Source organism: Puma concolor, chromosome A1 (genome assembly GCF_028749965.1).
Source record: "Puma concolor isolate L17-30 chromosome A1, mPumCon1.1.hap2, whole genome shotgun sequence".
NCBI classification, from domain to species: domain Eukaryota; kingdom Metazoa; phylum Chordata; class Mammalia; order Carnivora; family Felidae; genus Puma; species Puma concolor.
This window is the reverse complement of record NC_141667.1, coordinates 210,198,005-210,208,116: the sequence shown is the minus strand read 5'-3', so window position 1 is coordinate 210,208,116 and position 10,112 is coordinate 210,198,005. Positions and strand designations below refer to the sequence as shown.

Here is a 10,112-nt window from a genome sequence, read left to right as displayed (position 1 = left end):
TGCGGTATAGAGTTATTCCTACCAGTTCTTAATTAAACCCAGTTTTTTTTTAGGCAAGGAGTAAGAGATGTGCAATTTCTGTTCATTCTGTACAGAACTAGGGTATGGAAATTTGTGGTCAGTGGAAACAAAGTGTGTTAGGTTTGTTTATTAACTGCATGCTGGAGGCTAAGTGATGTGCTTTGAAATTCTATCAGGACTAGTAATAATGATATTAATATTAACAATAGGATGTACTTCATGAATTCTAAGAAATCTATGTCTTATTTATGTATAAGTTGACCTCACTTGTGATTTTATCATGATACTAAGTAGCAGAGACTAATTCCCAAATGTCAATATATTTTGCCTATAAAAGAAATATATAGCCCTATTTCAAATGTTCTCTATACTAATGATAGCTAGATAGCTACACTATTGAATACATTCAAAAATCCTTGTGAAAATGATTTCATAGTTGTTGTCTAACCTATGGGGTGAAATATATTTTTGTTACTTATTTACAACATCAGCATTTTGAAGCATGAACACTCAAAATTAAAAAAGAAGAAGTAGTTCACAATGGCATTTAATGAGTAGAAAATCTCAAGGGTAAATTGCCCAATTTTATGAATCACTAATTCATTGATAATCAGTCTTATCTCAATGTGATTCAGTCCCCAGTTCCAAAATATTCACTTTGGACCAGGCATTCTGCTAAGACCTGGGGATATGTATATTAATCTTAGAACTCCCAAGAGTCCAAAATAAAGAGAAAAGGTAGATACATACTCATCCATTTATGAACTGGATGTGCTGTGAAGGGTATCCACAAAGGAGGTCATGAAAGAGCAAAGAGGAAGAAGTCTTTATTGGAGAGGTATCATTTGAGTTAGACTTTGAAGCATGTGGTTTAGATATTTTCTCATTGACATAGGAGCACAGAGATTTCAAGAAACAGTATTAGAAAATACTCAACTCATTTGTGGCAATGGTGAGTAGTCCAGTTTCTGAAGCATAGGGTATAGATTAAGTAGATGGTGAAACTGAGAACGGAAAGGTAATTTGGATCCTTTTATGAAGATCTGTAGGGTCAGTGCTAAAATTACCAAAAAGTGCCCATTCCTAATGGGAATTTATGGATGATTTTGAGTAAAGAATGGCATGACTTACTTCTCTTTTTGGAAGATCACTTTGATTTATGAAAACATTGATGGTGATTAAAAAGGGGAGGCTTTAAAGATTTACAGTACGGGGTGCCTAGGTGACTCAGTCTGTTAAGCATCCGACTTCGGCTCAAGTCATGATATCACTGTCCATGAGTTCGAGCCCCGCGTCGGCCTGTGTGCTGACAGCTCAGAGCCTGGAGCCTGCTTCAGATTCTGTGTCTCCCTTTCTCTCTGCCCCTCCCCTGTTCATGCTCTGTCTTGCTCTGTCTCAAAAATGAATAAACATTAAAAAAATAATTAAAAAATATTTACAATATGAATAGAAACTTGATCATACTGGATTAGAAACATTTGAACCCAGTGAATAGCATTGTTGGGAGGGAAATAAGAATCATTGAAGAGAGATCTGACAGGTGTTTATTACATTTTTTCAAGACAGAGATGATGACAGTTTGAAGTAAATTAATCAAATCTCTATACATGGATTTCAGCGTGTATCAGGGGTAGTGGGACAGGTAACCACAAGAAAAGAAAATTTAGGTTTGTATTGGAGGATCTGAATGGACTGGGACACAATTATCGGACACAATATGAAATGGATAATTAAAATATGAACAACTTTGGAGGGAATGAAGATGGTTAAGTTTAAAAATCATAAATCTGAGGTACTTGTTAGTTACCTAGATAAAGATAACAAATAGAAGCTTATTTGATTTTGGGTCTGAAGGAGCTTATGAAACATCATGTCTGGATAAAATATCTTAACAACTATGGTGTGTGTGTGTGTGTGTGTGTGTGTGTGTGTGTGTGTGTATGTGTGTGAAGTGCATTCAAGATTAAGATTATAAGACTAGATGAGTTTAGGGCGTATAGAAGAAAAAAAGATCTGAGAGCCAAATCTGAGGACCTCAGATTTTAGATTTTGAAGGTTGGGTAAAGGAGGACATATAAATAAAAGAAACTGAGATATGTTGATGAGGTATGGAGGCTAAGGAAAGAAAGTATATCATGAAGGAGAGAATTGTCAAATTCTTCAAATGCTAAGAGTTTGGATAACACATTTTAGCAACATGAAGATAATTGTAAACTTTAAAAAGGGTTCAGTACACTTTTGGTAATGAAAGCCAATTGGAATATGTTACTAGCAAAATGAGGAAGTGGAAATAGCAAATGCAGATAACATTTTCCAGATGTTTGGATAAGATGAGGAATAGAAAAATAGATTAGACTGTTGGGACTTTTAATGTCAACCCATAATGTGCTTCCCACACAAATTCAAAATTAATTTAGAGGTAGACACAGTAACCAAATAAATGGAATACTAATTACTATGAAATGTTTTATCATTGGTAAATTTTAGGTGGGAAGATATGGCTAAAGTATGCTTCCAAGCTTCCAAGTGGACTTGCTAACATGCTCTGCCCCACCTCAACCTCTCAAAAGGTTATACTTTGAAACAGAGCTCCTAAGAGCAAGTTTCAGTTTCCTCTATAGACACCCTTACCTCAAACTGGTGCTTGGTCCCTGTAGGGGGTTGGACAGCCCATGTTCTCATAGCCAGTAATAGATTAGCTTTATCCAATCAGGAAACCAGAGCAAAGACAAGCTACCAGAAAAATTACTCACATCCAGATATGCCCCATCCGCACTCACCATTGAATATTTTTACCTGCTGTTACCAATTTTGCTCAGCCATGGCTTAGTTATCCCCTTTGGAAGAAAAGAACAGAAGTCTATCTTGATTATCCTACTCTTAGCTCCTTCAGCTGCTTTCAAGATACTACTTACTGCTTAAAATTGCTTCTTAGTTAATTACCCTGGTTCCCAAATAGGACAGTGTAGAATCTTTCCCTGGAAAGCAAATAATATATTAAATTAATTCTAATCCCACTATGTATCCAAGGCAGAATATTCACTTTCTGTTTTATCATCCATTCATCCAGTGTATCTCCAACCATGCTTTTCCAATTTGTCCAGTTGTCTTCAATGAAATTAAGTGATATTAGCTATGCAATGCCAGTGATATAATAGTATCCCCTGTTTGAGCAGAGGCTTTATTACCCTAAGGGAGAGAAAATATATTTCTCCATCCTCCTGTACTACTGTCTTCCCTTCATTCTCTTAACACTCCTTAATTTGCCAGCCCAATCAATCTAAGACCAATAGGGACAAGTTATAGTGCCATAGGTCAGGTTTATAAACCTATCTCAGTGAGAAAAACTGTACACTGATGGAACCATGCAATTTTTCCACAAAGAAAAAAGAGAAGGTTACTATAAGATTTGGGATACGTGGCATTTAGGTGAAATCTAAATGAAGTATTGTTTCGATAGGCTAAAAACAAAGCTGGGCTTTCTGTAAAGGGGTCAACATGAGATCTGGTTTGAAAAGTGGACCCAGGATTCTGTTTCTATGGAAACTACAAAGTGAATTTAAATGTGGAATGTTGTGTCCAGAAAACCATTATCTATATCTCTGCACCTGGATTAAAAATTGAGGCTGCTCCTCTGTATCAAAATGACTTAGATACCCAAGCAAGAATAGCATGGGTTTTGTTTTGTTTTGTTTTGTTTTGTTTTGTTTTGTTTTGTTTTCTTAGTGACATGCTTTCAAACCACATTTCTGCTGGCATAATTTTCAGGGCACAAAGTTGCTCAGTGATTAAGAAATCACTAGTCACTAAAGAAGGTGGTTGTTATGACACTTCACAGCTGCAGCATATCCTCAGAGACAGATTGTTTCATGTTAACTTTGAGCTGGCCTTGTCTGTTATCCCAGTGTAATGAATGAGACAGCCAATTTAAAATTTCTCACTAAGTGTTAATTTCTATTATTACTGATTTTTTAAATATCAGGATCTCTTATTTTTTTTTTGCCATTTTCTTAGTCTGCAATGGTCTTGCCTCACATATTCATTTACGTCACACACCCTCACTTTTTTCAAAGTGCAGTTTTCTCATCCTATCTAAAATTTCAGCTTTTTCCCCTAAAACTTATTATCTACTTCTCTGCATTATTTTCCTCTTGGCCCTTATCACTATGTTTACTTAGTATAGGAAGCAGCCTCTAAAATGGTCCCCAAATGTTCCCCATCTCCTAGTATTCATGCCCGTGTACAATTTCCTCTTCTTTAAATGTGGGTAAGACTCATTGACACATTTCTAACAAGGACAAGATGACCTAATGGCAGGTTGCCACTTCTGAGATTAGGTTTCAAAAAAAACAAAAACAAAAACAAAAAAATGATGGCTTCCAACTCTCTCTTTGGGGAAAAGAAGCTGCTACTATTTAATAAGTAACCCTATGGTCAGGATCATATGGCAAAGAATGATGTCTCCAAACAACAGCCAATAGACATGTGAGGGAGCCTGTTAGTGAAGCTTCTGACTGCAGCTCTGCATGAAATGTTGACAGCAGCCTATGAGAGACCCTGAACTAGAAGCACCCTAAGGAGCTGCACCTGGGTTTGGGACCCTCAGAAACTGTGAGATAATACGTGTTTTAAGTTGTTTACTCTTTGACATAATTGATTATGCAGTAGTACTAGGTAACTGTCACTTTTATTTAGCTTGACTACCATTTATCAACTAGAATATTAACCCATGTACGCAGTGATTTGGGTTTTGTTTTGCTTTTCCATTGTTTTCCTGTTGCTTAGAACTGGGAATAGCACTATAATTTCATATTAATATACAATCATAAGGTGTCCAGAATTTGGCACTCTGATAAGGAAGTAGAATATGCAGTCTTAATACATCTAGCTCATCATGTAATATAAGGGTCCCTTGTCTGATCACAAAAGGGGTTTTATCCAAAGAAAATCCACTTAACAAAAGGCACAAAGAAAAGAGTAGCCTGGAAATTAGCAAGTCCTTTTGACACACATGACCCACATTACACATGGCTGATAATGTGTTGTCTTTCATACAAATGAAGAAATAAACAGAATAAGAGTTTATCAGCAGTACCTCAATCTTTTCTTCATTCTTGGAGGTTATTTGAAGAAATAAAACTTAAACAGATGTTGTAGTACCAGTTTGTTGATAAAAATAGCAATTTAATAATTGTATTCCTGATGAACCACAGACTGCCTCCATTGGTTACTGAATTCTTGCTTAGCTATATCTACCAATTACCAAGCAAAGTGTTGTGTACTATAAAAAAATAGAATTTATTTTGAAGATTATAATAAATTTCCCCATTTCTCTTTTGGTCACTCCGCTTGTCTCAGTGATCACATTTCTGTATGTGTGTGGGGTAGTTTCTAGGACCATCACTCTCTTGAATTAGCCCATTTTACTATCCCTGTCCCAATATATGCTGTTTTTAAAACTTTAGCCTCATTATAAATCTTAATAATTTGGGGCACAAGTTATCATCCTTTATTCTTTGCATAAGGAATTTATATATTCTTTGGTATAGGTTCATTGGAAAGGGCTTATTGACCCCTACTCACAAAATTGTGAATCTCATTGAGATTAATCTACAGTTCAAGATGGAAAGGAAAAAGTCTTTACAATAGAGTTTATCCTTACATAAATTTCTTTCACATCTTTAGTTCTAGACACTGTATTTTTGTTTTTCTTACTGGTATCACTTTTTAAAAATATATTTTTCATTCTATATGGGTAATGAATAAAACTGTAAATGACAGTAATGTCTTACATGAAGAGAAATCTTTGAGTTTGGTGTAACTAAACTCATCAAATTTGCCTCGTTATTTGTTCTGTAAAAGTTTAATACAAGAAGTTTCTTTTCTGCCTTTAGGACACAATGAAGTTTTCTTTAATTTTCCTTTATTAGCTTTACAATTTAACCTTCAAAATTAAATATTTAATCCATCTAGTTTCCATCCTTGAATGTCGTGTTTGATTAAGTTTCTTGTTCTCTGTATAGAGAGCTAGGGTTCCTGCTGCAATCTACTAAAACTCTCCATCTTTCCCCAGTGATTTATGCTAATGCTTTATTGTATGTGAAATGGCCAAATAGAAATGGTCTGTTTCTACCTCTATATTCTTTTAATTGGCTTATCTGTGTGTGTTCTTATAAATGCAAAAATTTAAAACTGTAGCATACTATAGTATATTTTACTTTTATCTTTTTAAAAACTTGTTTAGGCTCTTTGTGCACTCTTGTAAGTCTCTATACATTTTAGAGCATTTTAGGTTTCTCGAAAAGAAGAAAAGCCCTAGAATTGGGAATGCATAGAATTTACATGATTTAAAGATATAGGACAGATGTCTCATAGAAGAAATAGATTAGTATCTAGAACATATAAATAACTTCCTCAAATTAACAACAAAAATACCAAAACTATAATAGGAAGTGGATAAAGAATATATATTTAGGCAATTTACAGAATAGGAAACCGAAAAAGTCAATAAGCATTTGAAGGCATGTGTTAAAATCATTGGCATTAAACAACGTTGGTTAAAGCAACACTGGGATATCATTTTCTACCTCAATTACTTTCACATAAGAACACTTTGTAATCCCAAGTGTTGATGGGGATGTTGTGTGAAATTGTAAAATCCCTCTGGTTATGGGAATATCTTTGGGACTCTCTCAGAAATCTAAATACAATGTTTTGTGCTCAGCACGAAATAAGGGGCTCAGTATATTGTGTTTACTGCCTTAGACAATCAAGCTCAAGAAAAATTCCATCATATAAGAAGGTGTCAGCTTGAACAATAACACACCATTATCTTACCTTGCTCAATAAAAGGAATAAGAAATACAGATATCTTGGATATCCTAAAACCTATATTAAGATAATTGCTGGTACATATCCCACACAGATAAAAAGGTCATACATACATTAATTTTTATAGACATAAACAATTTGGGGCAACTTCATAATGCCTGAATAGTAACAATGAGATCTGTTGCAGTGTTTTCTATAACCATTAAGATAAGCAACACCAAGAAAAATACAGATTTATGGGGTGCCTGGGTGGCTCAGTTGGTTGAGCGTCCAACTTCCGCTCAGGGCATGATCTCACTGTTCATGAGTCCAAGCCCCACCTCACCTCAGACTCTGTGCTGACAGCTCAGAGCCTGGAGGCTGCTTTGGGTTCTGTGTCTCCCTCTCTCTCTGCCCCTGCCCCACTTACGCTCTGTCTCTCTCACTCTCGAAAATAAACATTACCAAAAAAAAAAGAAAGAAAAAAAGAGAATAATACAGATTTAAATCTCCTAACTATGGTACATTTTTTTCTTTTCTTGCCTTTGATTTTTCCCTTTGATAATTATTTATTATCTTTACACATGTAAATGTCATTTGAATTTTCTACCTCATCAAAACTAAGTTTACATCTGTGGTACATTATTTCTGTGTGTGCAGCATCAAAACGTTACATTCGTTTATCTTAAGGTACCAAAAAAAGTCTTTCTTCAACACGATGGACATTCATGTCATTAGTGTACAAGAGGCAGCAACGAAATGAATATGGAATCAAAGTACACATCAGAGTGATCCAGATGACAGAAAAAAATGGACATGGCAAGAGGACGACAGCTCAAACAGAGTTTAAAGCATCTTGTAAAAATCAAAATAGTAATGAATTTCACTCGACACAACCAGCCCCTGTTATCAGGAGATGAATGGAAATCTCTGTTTTTCTTTCAGGGGTTAGAGTAGGAAATGAAAATGACAAGAAACCAGTGAAAGTTAGGAAGTTTAGGGGAAAAGTGCTACTCTGAAGACAGTTTCTTATTATGAATTCCATTTTATTTATATGAATTCTTTTGAAAATTTTTTAATGTTTATTTATTTTTGAGAGAGACAGAGACAGAGCATGAGTGGGGAAGGAGCAGAGAGCAAGGGAGATTCAGAATCTGAAGCCGGCTCCAGGCTCCTAGCTTGTCAGCCCAGAGCCTGGTGCGGGGCTCGAACCCACAAACCGCAAGATCATGACCTGAGCCAAAATCTGACGCTTGACCTATTGAGCTACCCAGGTGCACCTATTTCAATGAATTCTTTATGTGTTCAATGAAGGGTTTAATCTCTCCAAATTCTATCCATTTGTCCTAACTACCAAACGCCCAAAATAATAATTATAAGTATTTCCCCTACTTTACAGAATGATTTCTAAGATATTATTTCAATTATTTTACAGGGTAACCAAAGGAGTTAAGTCGGGTATATATTATCAGCAAACCAGCATTGTATTTTAAAAAGTCAAGTTAGAAAGATCTAAATAAAGAACAGAAAGGTGTGAACTAAAACCTAGTTTTTTCTTACTCCAAATGCTGTATTGCTGCCATGACTACATTCTGCTATTATAAAAATGTAGTAGTTCTACGTAATTCAGCATGTATAAAATGAACTTTACTTAGGTTTGCATATTTAGGTAAGAGAGAAGTGAGTGATTATCACTCTAAATATGGCACCTTCTGACAGTCATGCTGATGTTCTATGAAGCAGTTCAAAAGACAGTCCTGTGTGTTTAATAAACATAGTTTTGGCTTTAGGATAGTTTTAGAATCATCTTATTATTTGTGAGAAAAAAATTAAAAGATGTTAACATGCCCAACTTCCTTTTTTTTAAAGACAGAATTATAATATATTTTGGCTCTTGAGCCTAATGAGTAAGAAAAATGAAGTTGGTTGGGGGTGCATTTCTAGCAAAATGGCAAAAGATTCAGATACAAATTTCAAGTGTACCAGCAGATTAAACTGCAAAACGGTTTGCATATAGACAAGAAATTTGAGCAATAACCCTGTGAGATTTCAGGAAAAAAAAAAAACTGGAAAAAAATACCACTGGCCAAAAAAAAAAAAAAAAAAAGGAATTGCTAGAAGAAGAGAAGCAATACAGGCAAGAAAAGGAAAGAAAGTAAATGAACTGTCAGCATGGGAACAAAGTTGATGACCAATGTCTGGATCATCCAGTGAGGACTCATGGTAAACAATTAAAGAAGTTCAGTACCTAATTCTGGGCAAGGTCTAATCTACCATAGGAACTTATTTCTCCCACTTATCTTTCCTCCATAACTCTATCCTAATATCTACAGACTATGATGTTTCTCTTTTTATTAACTCCCCACTCCCCATGTCCTACCATGACTTTCAATACAGATGAGTTACTTACTTTTCAGTGTATTCCATGTGTGAATCACTCTCGTGTTTGTTGTTCAGCTTTAAATTAAGAAAGAATGATTACAATGTTACATTTTTATTTTAATTAATTTTTAATTTTCTTTTGTAAAAGAGTAAGGAGAATGGGGAACAAAGATTTAATATAATTGAACCTCTACAAACTATATTTTGCTCTAGTAAGTTTATTTGCCTATATTTATATATATATATGTCATTTTCACAGTTTTTAAGTGTAAATTCCATACCATTAATTACACTCATAATGTTGTACAATCATCACCACTATTTCCAAAAATTATTACTATAACAAAAACTCTGAACCTAATAAACAATTAGTGATATGGAATACTTCATAAATTCACATGTTATTCTTTCACAGAGGCCAAGCTAAGCTTCTCTCTGTTGTTCTGATTTCTGTGTATGTGCTGCCGAAGCAAGTTCTTGAGTCATTTTTCTCCAAGTAGTTTCTATGTTAGAGCTTCAGGAAGCCCACCAAATAGAATGATTGCATCCTTTTGGAAATTAGTAGTAAGAAGAATTTAGTTGTTGAGCCACCTGTGGGTTGGCCTTGCTTCATGCTGAATTCTGAATTGCCAAAATTCTTCACTCATTTTTATATTTCTAGGATTACATAGCACAAACCTAAGATTTGAAAGTGATGCAAAGCACAAACTTAGAATTATACTTCCTCAGTCAACTGGGGTTTGGTGCTTTGATTGATGTCGTCATTGTTGTGGATGTGAGTTTATGTCTTCATTGTTTTTTTCACTAAGAATAATGAAGAAATAGAATATGCTGACTTTAGAGAGTTTTGTTTTTTGGTTTTTTGTTTTGTTTTGTTTTTTGATTTTTTTTTTTTTTTT

At 34.8% G+C, this 10,112-nt stretch overlaps 1 non-coding gene across 1 annotated transcript; it reads right to left on the bottom strand.

The window, feature by feature from the left end:
- Window positions 1–9,583: 9,583 nt before the first annotated feature.
- On the bottom strand, window positions 9,584–9,686 carry LOC112861847 (U6 spliceosomal RNA). Its single transcript, XR_003223729.1, has one exon. It is a non-coding gene; the product is annotated as a U6 spliceosomal RNA (small nuclear RNA).
- Between the last annotated feature and the right edge of the window lie 426 nt (window positions 9,687–10,112).